This window comes from Phoca vitulina, unplaced genomic scaffold (genome assembly GCF_004348235.1).
Source record: "Phoca vitulina isolate PV1807 unplaced genomic scaffold, GSC_HSeal_1.0 scaffold21, whole genome shotgun sequence".
NCBI lineage: Eukaryota > Metazoa > Chordata > Mammalia > Carnivora > Phocidae > Phoca > Phoca vitulina.
Window position 1 is genome coordinate 26,616,476 of NW_022589724.1, and position 6,214 is coordinate 26,622,689.

Sequence of the window (6,214 nt, forward strand, 5' to 3'; positions counted from 1 at the left end):
CTGCCCCCACTCCCACAACTGCCTAAAAAGAATTGATAGAGGACCTGCTCCAGGAAGAGAGCTATCACCGTAGATAACTATGTCCTCTACGTCCCATTGTTTCTAGGTGACCCAGCAAACACCTGTTTGCCAGACATTTATTCTTTTTCATTTTCCTACTAATTATATTTCTTCCTTTTGAAGCCTCAGACTCCACCCCCTTCTCCTTGGTTCAGAATGACATCTATATCTCACCTTGCCTCCCTGTTTTTTGTTTTGGATTCCCCGTATGTACGAAATTAAATCTGATTTTCTCCTGTTAATTTGTTTTAAGTCAATTTGATTCTTAGTCCAGCTAGAAAGACCTTGATGGACAGGGAACATTCTTCTTCCCAGTCACACTGAATCATTCACTTTATTCTATTTATTTATTTATTTGTTTTTAAAGATTTTATTTAGGGGCGCCTGGGTGGCTCAGTCATTAAGCGTCTGCCTTCGGCTCAGGTCATGATCCCAGGGTCCTGGGATCGAGCCCCACATAGGGCTCCCTGCTCCGCGGGAAGCCTGCTTCTCCCTCTCCCTCTCCCACTCCCCCTGCTTGTGTTCCCTCTCTCGCTGGGATCATGACCCGAGCCGAAGGCAGACGCTTAACCGACTGAGCCACCCAGGCGTACCTTGAGTTAATTTCTATAAATGAGGTGAGGTAGGGACCAAAGTTTATTTCCACATGAGTATCCAACTGTGACAGCATCATTTGTTGAAAAGAGTACCCTTTCTCAAACTAAATTGCCTTTGCACCTTTGGCAAAAATCAGTTAATCTTATGGGTGGGATCTATTTATGGACTCTATGTTTTGTTGATGTCTTTGTCTACTGTTTTGGCGTCACAACACTATGTAAGTACCTTTATAATTAATAAGTCTTGAAACTCCTTCATACTGTAGCCCTATAATTCTGTAGCAATATAATACGTCTTGAAGTTGTTAGGTGGTGGTGTAACTCCATCAACTCTGTTCCTCTTTTTCAAAGTTGTTCTGGCCTTTGCATTTGGTCCTTTGCATTCCATATGAACTTTAGAATCAGCTTGGGAATTTCTAGGAAGAAAAAGTTGCTGGGATTTTTATTGGGACTGCACTGAATCTATAGATCAATTTGCAAATAATTGATACCTTAACACTACTGAATCACCTGCTCCATGAACATAAAATCCCTCTCCATTTATTCAGTCTTCAATTTCTCTTAGCGATGTTTTATAGTTTTCAGTGTAGAGGTCTTATGCATCATTAGTCATATTTATCCCCAAATATCTCTTTTTTTTGGTGCTATCATAAATGGTATTTTTTAAATTTCCATTTCCAACTGTTTATAACTGGAATACAGAGATACCATTGTTCTAAATTTTCTTTTATTATTATTTATAATAACAAAACTAATTAATTTTTTTAAAGTTTTATTTAAGTAATCTCTACATCCAACGTGTGGCTTGAACTCACAAACCTGAGATCAAGAGTCACATACTCTACTGACTGAACCAGCCAGGCGCCCCTAATAAAATTAATTCATAATAAATTATTATTTATTACTTACTTTTAATTGCTTTTATTTATTTTGTATCCTGAAATCTTACTAAACTCACTTATCAGTTTGAGAGGCGTTTTTGTAGATTCCCTAGAATTTTCTATACAGGCTATTGTTTTCGTTTCCTCGAACTTCTATAACAAATTACTACAGATTGTGTGGCAGTCTATTCTATTGAGAATTCAATTTATTTTGTTACGTTTTTATTCGGTTAAAGATTCCTAACAGAATGTTTGTATCTATATTCACAAGGGATAGAGGCGCCTGGGTGGCTCAGTCAGTTAAGTGTCTGACTCTATTTTGACTCAGGTCATGATCCCAGGGTCGTGAGATAGAGCTCCAGAGGAGCCCCACGTTGGGCTCTGCGCTGGGCGTGGAACCTGCTTGGGATTCTCTCTCTCTCTCCCTCTATCTCCCCCCCTCCCCCCACAGCTTATGCCCACAAACTCTCTCTCTCTAAAATAAAAAAATAAATAAAATAAAAAATAAATGCATTTTAACAACTTTATTGGGATATAATTCATATACTACACATTTAGAGTGTATGTTTAAAGTGAACAATTCAGGGACGCCTGACAGGCTCAGTTGGTAGAGCATGGGACTCTTGACCTCAGGGCTGTGAGTTTGAGCCCCATGTTAGGCACAGAGTTTACTTAAAAAAAAAAAAATAGAATAGGGCACCTGGGTGGCTCAGTCATTAAGTGTCTGCCTTCAGCTCGGGTCATGATCCCAGGGTCCTGGGATTGAGCCCCGCGTCAGGCTACCTGCTCAGAGGGGAGCCTGCTTCTCCCTCTCCCTCTGCCGCTCCCCCTGCTTGTGCTCTCTGGCTCTCTCTGTCAAATAAATAAAATCTTTAAAAAATAAATAAATAAAAATAAACAAAAGACCAACCACACTAAGTGTTGGTGAGGTTGTGGTGCAATAGGGACTCTCATACACTGCTGGTGTGGGTGAAAAACAATACAGCCATATTGGAAAATGGTTTGGCATTTTTTAAAAATTTAAAATTCATCCAGTCATTCCACCTCAAGAAAAAAGAAAACATATGTCCATATAAAGACTTGTGCATGAATGTTCACAGCAGCTTTAGTTGTAATAGCAACAAATGGAAACAACCCAAATGCTCATCAACAGGTGAATGGATAAATATTGGTGTATTCATATAATGGAATCTACACAGCAATAAAAAGGAATAAAGTAGGGCGCCAGGATGGCTCAGTTGATAGAACATGCGGCTCTTGATCTCGGGGTTGTGAGTTCAAGCCCCACGTTGGGTGTAGAGATTATTTAAAAATAAAACCTTTTAGGGGTGCCTGGGTGGCTCAGTTGGTTAAGCAGTCTGTCTTTGGCTCAGGTCATGATCCTGGAGTCCTGGGATTGAGCCCCACATTGGTCTCCATGCTCAGTGGGGAGTCTGCTTTTCCTTCTCTCTCTGCCCCTCCCTCTGATCCTTCTGTCTGTCTCTCTCTCTTGCTCACTCTCTCTCAAATAAATAAACAAAATCTTAGAAAAAAATAAAATCTTTTAAAAATAAACAAATAAAAAAATTAAAAGTAGTGAAGTGCTGATACATGATACAGAATGCAAAATCTCAAAATAATTATGCTGAGTGACAGAAGCCAGATAAAAAGGAGCACCCAGCATATGTTCCCTTTTATATACAATTCTAGAAAATGCAAACTAATCTATAGTGACAGAAAGCAGATGAGTGGTTGCCTGGATGGGGGGGAGGTGAGAGTGTACAAAAGGAGGAAGAAGACAGAAGGTAGGAAGGGCAGGAAGAATCTTTTGAGGGCGAAGGACATGCTTATTATTTTTATTGTGGTGATCGTTTCACAGTTGTATATATATGCCTAAACTTATGTAAGTGTACACTTTAAATATGGGCAGCTTATGGAACATCAAATATATCTCGAAGCTGGTAAAACTGTATTAAAATGAAACCAGTGGGGGAGGGTCGGTGGGCACCTGGGTGGCTCAGTTGTTGAGTGTCTGCCTTCGGTCTGGGTCGTGGTCCCGGAGTCCCGGGATCAAGCCCCAGGTCAGGCTCCCTGCTTGGCTGGGCTCCCTGATCGGCGGGGAGCTTGCTTCTCCCTCTCCCACTCCCCCCTGCTTGTGTTCCCTCTCTCGCTGTGTCTCTCTCTGTCAAATAAATAAAATCTTTAAAATAAAATAAAATAAAATAAAAGAAACCACTGGGGAAACTGGGTGAGGAGTACAAAGGATCTCTCTGTACTATCTTTGGAGCTTCCTGTGAACCTATAGTATTTTTTTTTATCAAAGATTTTATTTATTTATCTTACAGAAAGAGTGAGAGACAGAGCAGAGAGGAGGAGGCAGAGGGAGAGAGAAGCAGACTCCCTGCCGAGCAGGGAGCCCGACGTGGGACTCGATCCCAGGACTCTGGGATCATGACCCGAGCCGAAGGCAGACGCTTAACCGACTGAGCCACCCAGGCGCCCAAACCTATAGTATTTCAATATAGAAAGATAGGGGTGCCTGGGTGGCTCGGTCATTAAGAGTCTGCCTTCGGCTCAGGTCATGATCCCAGAGTCCTGGGATCGAGTCCCACGTCGGGCTCCCTGCTCGGCAGGGAGTCTGCTTCTCCCTCTCCCACTCCCCCTGCTTGTGTTCCCTCTCTCACTGTGTCTCTGTCAAATAAATAAAAATCTTAAAAAAAAAAAAAAAAAAGAAAGAAAGTTAAACACAGGGGCACCTGGGTGGCGTCTGCCCTTGGCTCAGGTCATGATCCCAGGGTTCTGGGATCGAGCCCCACATCGGACTCCCTGCTCGGCGGGTAGCCTGCTTCTCCCACTCCCCCTGCTTGTGTTCCTTCTCTCGCTGTGTCTCTCTCTGTCAAACAAATAAATAAAATCTTAAAAAAAAAAAAAGGAAAGTTAAAAATAAATTAAAAAATCGTATTAGTACTTGTTAAATTGCTCTGGAAAAAAGCTGTATCGGTTTAACTCACTTTAAACCTGTTCGAGAGAGGTCTATTCTTCCACAACCCAATGACGGTGGGTGCGATAAATGCCATCCAAGGGGAAGAAGATGGTTGTTCAATTCATACTCATCTCAGTGTAAGCCCAAGTCATTTCAGGCTTTGGTGAAACATTGTTATTTCTTCTTTGAAGTGCCTGCTTATAAGCTTTGCTGTCTTACCTCCTTCAGATGTTTCTTTACATGTTACCTCAGAGAAGCTTTCTGGACCCCACTATTTAAAATTCCAATACCCTGGGATGCCTGGGTGGCTCAGTTGGTTGAGCATCTGCCTTTGGCTCAGGTCATGATCTCAGGGTCCTGGGATCGAGCCCCGCATCAGGCTCCCTGCTGTAAAATAAATCTGTAAAATAAATAAATAAAATCTTTAAAAAACAAACTCCATATATGTTAGGAAGATTCACATTTTATCACAAAGGGTGTGTATGTTTTCCCCTACTGATGTTTCTCTTTTACTTTGCCACATCGAGATTTTAAATTTTATGTAGTTATTTATCTGTCTTATCTTTCATGGCTTCTGGGTCTTATGTCTCCCTTCCCTAAGATTATAAACATTTTTCTATATATTCCTTCTAATCCCATAGATTTTCCCCTTGCAGAGCTCTAATTCATCTAGAATTTTTGTGTCAGATGTGAGATAGAAATAGGACTTTATTTTTTTTTTAAACGATAGCCAACTGTCTGCAATTTTCTTAACATACCATTTGTGTTTTTCCTTGTCTTCCTAACCAACATTTCACAGGGCTGGCTGATATTCTTTTTTTTTTTTTTAAGATTTTATTTCTTGGGCGCCTGGGTGGCTCAGTTGGTTAAGCGACTGCCTTCGGCTCAGGTCATGATCCCGGAGTCCCAGGATCAAGTCCCGCATCGGGCTCCCTGCTCGGCAGGGAGTCTGCTTCTCCTTCTGACCCTCCTACCTCTCATGCTCTCTGTCTCTCATTCTCTCTCTCTCAAGTAAATAAATAAAATCTTTAAAAAAAAAAAAAAGATTTTATTTCTTTATTTGAGAGAGAGAGTGAACACAAGCAGGGGGAGCAGCAGAGGCAGAGGGAGAAGCAGGCTCCTCGCTGAGCAGGGAACCCCATGCAGGACTCTATCCCAGGACCCTGGGACCATAACCCCAGCTGAAGGCAGAGGCTTAAGGACTGAGCCACCCAGGCGCCCCTGGCTGATACTCTTTTTATCTGGAAAAATATTCTTTTCCTGTTGTGCAATTATGACATTTATTTATTTCTTGTATTTCATACAAGAACTTAATCTTTGTATTCTACAGAAACATTTAGCTCAGTATCTAGCACACAAGTGGGAGCAGAAATCGTGGGACTGGCAAATAAAGGGACAGATCTGTGCGCGGGCTTCATGGAGCGGAGAAGTCCCGAGAGCTGAAGGGTGGGTTTGAGGTTTCCCAGTCCAGGGACAAAGTTTTCACCCATCAGTGGATAAATTAAAAAAAAAAAAAAAAGACAATTATGCACATATGCACACATGTGTGTAGAGAAAATCATTGTGAGGCTGCCAACTGTCTTCTCTCAGGAAGGATCCTGAAATCTTGGCTTTCTTTTTCTATTGTTCTGATACGGTAAATTTCATGTTCATCAACTCCAAAAGCCAAGGAAACACTGAACTATAGTCCTGCTCGTCCATCCGATAGTTACTGA